Source organism: Cyprinodon tularosa, unplaced genomic scaffold (genome assembly GCF_016077235.1).
Source record: "Cyprinodon tularosa strain WSP-4 unplaced genomic scaffold, ASM1607723v1 ctg1168, whole genome shotgun sequence".
In the NCBI taxonomy this organism is placed as follows: Eukaryota; Metazoa; Chordata; class Actinopteri; order Cyprinodontiformes; family Cyprinodontidae; genus Cyprinodon; species Cyprinodon tularosa.
The window spans coordinates 37,802-45,000 of NW_024037968.1; the positions used below are offsets into that span (position 1 = coordinate 37,802).

The window sequence follows — 7,199 nt, forward strand, 5'->3', positions numbered from 1 at the left end:
TCCTCCACTGTGGACCACATTTCCTCCACTGTGGACCAGATTTCCTCCACTGTGGACCACATTTCCTCCACTGTGGACCAGGTTTCCTCCACTGTGGACCACATTTCCTCCACTGTGGACCACATTTCCTCCACTGTGGACCAGGTTTCCTCCACTGTGGACCACATTTCCTCCACTGTGGACCACATTTCCTCCACTGTGGACCACATTTCCTCCACTGTGGACCAGGTTTCCTCCACTGTGGACCACATTTCCTCCACTGTGGACCAGATTTCCTCCACTGTGGACCACATTTCCTCCACTGTGGACCAGGTTTCCTCCACTGTGGACCAGACTTCCTCCACTGTGGACCAGATTTCCTCCACTGTGGACCACATTTCCTCCACTGTGGACCAGATTTCCTCCACTGTGGACCACATTTCCTCCACTGTGGACCAGGTTTCCTCCACTGTGGACCACATTTCCTCCACTGTGGACCACATTTCCTCCACTGTGGACCAGATTTCCTCCACTGTGGACCACATTTCCTCCACTGTGGACCAGATTCCTCCACTGTGGACCAGGTTTCCTCCACTCTGGACCACATTTCCTCCACTGTGGACCACATTTCCTCCACTGTGGACCAGATTTCCTCCACTGTGGACCACATTTCCTCCACTGTGGACCAGATTTCCTCCACTGTGGACCACATTTCCTCCACTGTGGACCAGATTTCCTCCACTGTGGACCACATTTCCTCCACCGTGGACCAGGTTTCCTCCACTGTGGACCACATTTCCTCCACTGTGGACCAGATTTCCTCCACTGTGGACCACATTTCCTCCACTGTGGACCACATTTCCTCCACTGTGGACCACATTTCCTCCACTGTGGACCACATTTCCTCCACTGTGGATCAGACTTCCTCCACTGTGGACCAGGTTTCCTCCACTGTGGACCACATTTCCTCCACTGTGGACCAGGTTTCCTCCACTGTGGACCACATTTCCTCCACTGTGGACCACATTTCCTCCACTGTGGACCACATTTCCTCCACTGTGGACCACATTTCCTCCACTGTGGATCAGACTTCCTCCACTGTGGACCAGGTTTCCTCCACTGTGGACCACATTTCCTCCACTGTGGACCAGATTTCCTCCACTGTGGACCAGATTTCCTCCACTGTGGACCACATTTCCTCCACTGTGGACCACATTTCCTCCACTGTGGACCAGATTTCCTCCACTGTGGACCACATTTCCTCCACTGTGGACCACATTTCCTCCACTGTGGACCAGATTTCCTCCACTGTGGACCAGGTTTCCTCCACTGTGGACCACATTTCCTCCACTGTGGACCACATTTCCTCCACTGTGGACCACATTTCCTCCACTGTGGACCAGATTCCTCCACTGTGGACCACATTTCCTCCACCGTGGACCAGGTTTCCTCCACTGTGGACCACATTTCCTCCACTGTGGACCAGGTTTCCTCCACTGTGGACCAGACTTCCTCCACTGTGGACCAGATTCCTCCACTGTGGACCAGATTTCCTCCACTGTGGACCAGATTTCCTCCACTGTGGACCACATTTCCTCCACTGTGGACCACATTTCCTCCACTGTGGACCAGATTTCCTCCACTGTGGACCAGATTTCCTCCACTGTGGACCAGGTTTCCTCCACTGTGGACCACATTTCCTCCACTGTGGACCACATTTCCTCCACTGTGGACCAGATTTCCTCCACTGTGGACCAGATTTCCTCCACTGTGGACCACATTTCCTCCACTGTGGACCAGATTTCCTCCACTGTGGACCACATTTCCTCCACTGTGGACCAGGTTTCCTCCACTGTGGACCAGATTTCCTCCACTGTGGACCACATTTCCTCCACTGTGGACCAGGTTTCCTCCACTGTGGACCACATTTCCTCCACTGTGGACCACATTTCCTCCACTGTGGACCACATTTCCTCCACTGTGGACCAGATTTCCTCCACTGTGGACCACATTTCCTCCACTGTGGACCAGATTTCCTCCACTGTGGACCACATTTCCTCCACTGTGGACCAGATTTGCTCCACCGTGGACCGTTTTTCAGGCTTCAGTGGATCTGATTAGCATCAGCAGTGATCTGTTATATTACGAACGTTCCGTTTAAACACAGAGATCCAACATGGTGGTTGATGGGCTTCAGGGTTCGGCCCTTTCTCAACACTTTCATATATGTCATCCTTCAGTTTTTAAGTCTTTAGTTTTATTTCCATTTTTTCTCATTCTAGTTGTTTTCTAGTTGTATTGAAGCCCGGTTTACTCTCTGTCGCCCCCTGGTGCCAGTCTCCCTTCTAGTTCCTCCTGTCCACACCTGCTCCCAATCAGCTGATTGCTCCATCTTTGTTCTGTTGGGCGTTTCTACTCCTCTGCTGTCGGCTGGATTCTCCTCATTAACCCTTCGTTCCCATTTCTTCTGGTTCCTTCCGTTATTTCTGGATTAATGCTTCAGTCTGCCGCCACTCGTTATTAGATCAGCACGAAACCAGCTCAGCTTCATTTGGGTCCTCTACAAACCTCCACCCACCCTGACACCCAGCAGCATCTCACATGTTTGATTCTATTCAGTTTATTTCTATAGCTCCAATTCACATCATGTCATCTCAGGTCACTTTCCAGTTCACCAGATCATCCAGTCAGATTGATTCAAAGTTTTCTATCTAAGGAAAACCAGCTGATTGCATCGACTCATTGACTCTTCAGCAATCCCTCACACTAAGCATGCTTGTAGCGACAGTGGAGAGGAAAAACTCCCTTTGAACAGGAAGAAACCTCCAGCAGAACCAGGCTCTGTGTGAGCGGCCATCTGCCGTTTCATGGTGTTTGCAAAGACTTCCTAAACTCTAGCAAACGACTCTATAAACAACCCGAATGGGTCGATTTATGGCTGAACTGTGACCTGGATGACTGCAGAGAGCCGAGCGGCACCAGGAAGCCCAGAGAGATGCTGCTTTGATTCTCTTCCTCCGTTTTCTGTTACTATTGTTGTTTGGGATCATTTATCTACACAGTTTGATTATTCTGTCGATAACAACAAGCAGCCTCTGAATCCAGACTGACTAAATCCTCCTTAATGACCTCTGGAAGACAAAAACACGTTTGCTTCTTAGTTTTCTGGATAAAGATCCCTGCTTCTGACCCGCCATTCAGATTGGCTGTGAAAAGTTGATAGAAGGAAAGTATTCTCAATATTTATGGGAATTCCTGAATACTGACAAGTATTTACGTCCAGCTCAGCTTTAGAGGCTTTCATGGTAACCGTGAACTGATCAAACTCACCATCCTGGTCTCAGATCTTCCTCTCACCTTCCAGGTTGAAGTGAAACGAGTTTCATTAACAAGCGTCCTGACGAGGAAAGCCTCAGACTGGCTTGGCTTGTGACAGCAGTCGGAGTTTGATCAATCAGTTCCTGCTGCGATGCGGAGGCAGAACTCCCGGCATCACCGTGATGAAGCAGAACGCGGTGGAACGGACGTGTGTGTGTTTCCACATCAACCCCAGAAGTGAAACCTTTCAGTTCGCCTGTGTCAGAAGAGTTTCCTCAGAGCAGGAAGTCAGCACGCCCACGTTTACCCAACGCTCAGTCATGCCGAGCACAAACAGCAGCGCTGGAGCCATGCTGCCATCCTGGGGGCTAATCACTGAAACATCGAGAATGTTCTGGAGTGTAAGAGCAGGTCACTGCATTAGGAGCTTAAACCACATCAGCTGATTCTGCTTCGCTGAACATTTTTGAGTCTCAATCTCAAAATGTCAAGATTTTGTAAAATGTTGTTCTTGGAAAGCAGAAGACCTGGATGACTGAAGGTCTGGGTCCTCTGACCTTTAAGGACCATCAGAGGTGGAGCAGAAAGTATCTGTCAGTAAACAGCGTTCTGTAGCTGAAGGTCAAAGGTTAGGTCCACCATGTGTGTGCTCTGCAGAGATGTTAGCGGCCATTTTCCTGATCGGATCAGCCTCCTGACTGATTGCTGCCATTTGGACCAGTCCTGGAAGTGGAAGAAAGACTGAATGATGGCTACCTGGATGACCAGCAGCAGTTCAGGGGAGGTTGGACCAGAGGTCTTTGCCGGACCTTCTTCTGAACCGAGTCGGTGGTTGAAGATATGCTGGTGAAGATTCTCAGCTGGTTCGACCCCTCAGGATGGGTTCCAGGAGCTAGAAGTGATCCTCACCAGACTGTGGTGATATGGGGGTTCTGTTTCATTTGGTTCCATTCTCAAACAGTCCAGACTTGGTCCAAAGAGTCGGAGCCTGAGGACCCGAGGGCTGCAAGTTTAATTCCAGCTTCCAACAACTCGGAGGGGCGATAAGTAAGATTAGTGTGAGGGATTGTATTTGAGTCGATGCAATCAACTGGTTTTCCTTAGATAGAAAACTTTGTATCAATTTGACTGTATGATCTGGTTGAACTGTAAAGTGCCTTGAGATGACATGTGTTGTGAATTTGGCGCTATATAAATAAACTGAATTGAATTGAATTAAGTACGGCAGCCCCAGACAGACAAAAGTAATAGAGAACAGCTGAGAGGAAGAGAATCAAAGTGTTCAACATTAGAAACAAAACTAATGGAAAGTACTGAACTGTATCTGATGGGCTAACGTTAGCCCCGGCCGCTGCAGACGGGCTAACGTTAGCCCCGGCCGCTGCAGACGGGCTAACGTTAGCCCCGGCCGCTGCAGACGGGCTAACGTTAGCCCCGGCCGCTGCAGATGGGCTAACGTTAGTCCTGGCCGCTGCAGACGGGCTAACGTTAGCCCTGGCTGCTGCAGACGGGCTAACCTTAGTCCTGGCCGCTGCAGATGGGCTAACGTTAGCCCTGGCTGCTGCAGACGGGCTAACGTTAGCCCTGGCCGCTGCAGATGGGCTAACGTTAGTCCTGGCCGCTGCAGACGGGCTAACGTTAGCCCTGGCTGCTGCAGACGAGCTAACGTTAGCCCTGGCCACTGCAAACGGGCTAACCTTAGCCCTGGCCGCTGCAGACGGGCTAACGTTAGCCTTGGCCACTGCGGCTACCCTCTGAGCTCCGCTAGTTGCCACGGTCCTCTCATTATCGGAACATTCTTTTTAAAATGTTCCATTTAGTGAAGCTTAAAGTATAATATTCTCACCTTTTATTGAACAACAGCAACGGAAAAGGGAACTTTTAACTTAATCCTCTGAGCTCTGTGAGCGCTAACCTGGAAGCTGCTGCCGCAGTGCATGCTGGGACAATGGACAAGTCTACTCTGATGCATGCTGGGTAAAGAGGGAGGGGCCAGAACAACATCTGAGGACTTTGTCCGTTCCCTGTCTGCTGTTCTAGTGAATTGGAACAGTGCTAGGGCTGAGGCTGATGGTGTTTCACGAGGACACGAGAACAAGAAGTACACAGATTGAGAAACGGACCATAGATTTATAAACCAGAGCCGATCAGCTGAAGCAGAACTTACCGCTGACTCCATCTTCCTCTGTTTTTATCTCCTGAAATCTTCCTGAATGACTCCAGATCAGCTGGAACAACAACATGATTCCCTGAACTGAAAGCTGAGCTGCTAATCAACCAACCAGCCTACTAACTAACTAACTAACTAGTTAACTAAGGAGCTAACTAACCAGTTAACGGACCGGCAGCAGTACGGACCAGTCCTCCACTTCCTTCCACCCTCCCAGGAGTGAAACTTCCTGTGAAAGCAGGGGCAAGAAGAAACAAGTGCAGTGAGAGAAAGTGATAGTGAGCGGCAGACGGAGGGAAAGACGCGGCAGCAGGATTAGACTTGTCTTGTTATTCTGGCCGTTATTCTGTGTTCAGAGACCTGAGGGAGGAGAAAGGGAGCGTGAGTCAGAGCTGGATGCTCCCAATCATCCCGTCAGACTGTCAGAGACCTGCTCCGCTCTGCAGCGCTTCACTCTGAAAAACAAATACAGCAAACCCATCAAACACCCCCGCTCTCCTCTCCATCATCCATCCATCCATCATCCATCCATCCATCATCCATCCATCCATCCATCCATCATCCATCCATCCATCCATCCATCCTTCCATCCATCCATCATCCATCCATCAATCCATCCATCATCCATCCATCCACCCATCATCCATCCATCCATCCATCCATCCATCCATCCATCCATCCATCCATCCATCCATCCATCCATCCATCCATCCATCCATCCTTCCATCATCCATCCATCCATCCATCCATCATCCATCCATCAATCCATCCATCCATCCATCCACCCATCATCCATCCATCCATCCATCCATCCATCATCCATCCATCCATCCATCCATCCATCATCCATCCATCAATCCATCCATCCATCCATCATCCATCCATCCATCCATCATCCATCCATCCATCCATCATCCATCCATCAATCCATCCATCATCCATCCATCCACCCATCATCCATCCATCCATCCATCCATCATCCATCCATCCATCCATCAATCCATCCATCCATCCATCCATCCATCATCCATCCATCCACCCATCATCCATCCATCCATCAATCCATCATCCATCCATCCATCCATCCATCCATCCATCATCCATCCATCCATCCATCATCAATCCATCCATCCATCCATCCATCAATCCATCATCCATCCATCCATCCATCCATCATCCATCCATCCATCCATCATCCATCCATCCATCCATCCATCCATCCTTCCATCATCCATCCATCCATCCATCCATCCATCCATCCATCCTTCCATCATCCATCATCCATCCATCCATCCATCCATCATCCATCCATCAATCCATCCATCCATCCATCCATCATCCATCAATCCATCCATCCATCCATCCATCAATCCATCCATCCATCATCCATCATCCATCCATCCATCCATCCATCCATCCATCCATCCATCAATCCATCCATCCATCCATCATCCATCCATCCATCATCCATCCATCCATCCATCCATCCATCATCCATCCATCCATCCATCCATCCATCCATCCATCCATCCATCAATCCATCATCCATCCATCCATCCATCAATCCATCATCCATCCATCCATCATCCATCCATCCATCCATCATCCATCCATCCATCCATCCATCCATCATCCATCCATCCATCCACCCATCATCCATCCATCCATCCACCCATCATCCATCCATCCTTCCATCATCCATCCATCCATCCATCATCCATCCATCAATCCA

At 49.7% G+C, this 7,199-nt stretch overlaps 1 protein-coding gene across 5 annotated transcripts in view; it reads right to left on the reverse strand.

The window, feature by feature from the left end:
• Positions 1 to 7,199, reverse strand: part of LOC119798343 (tyrosine-protein phosphatase non-receptor type 7-like) — a 44,423-nt gene that overhangs the window by 32,696 nt on the left and 4,528 nt on the right. The window contains exons 1-2 of one of the 5 annotated variants that reach the window (XM_038307775.1): positions 5,628 to 5,646; positions 5,465 to 5,525 (exon numbers count right to left, since the gene is read on the reverse strand). The exons of 1 other annotated variant lie outside the window; for it this stretch is intronic. The gene's annotated coding sequence lies outside the window, so the exon portion shown is untranslated. 3 more of the 5 variants (XM_038307767.1, XM_038307790.1, XM_038307782.1) reach the window with 3 other exon arrangements.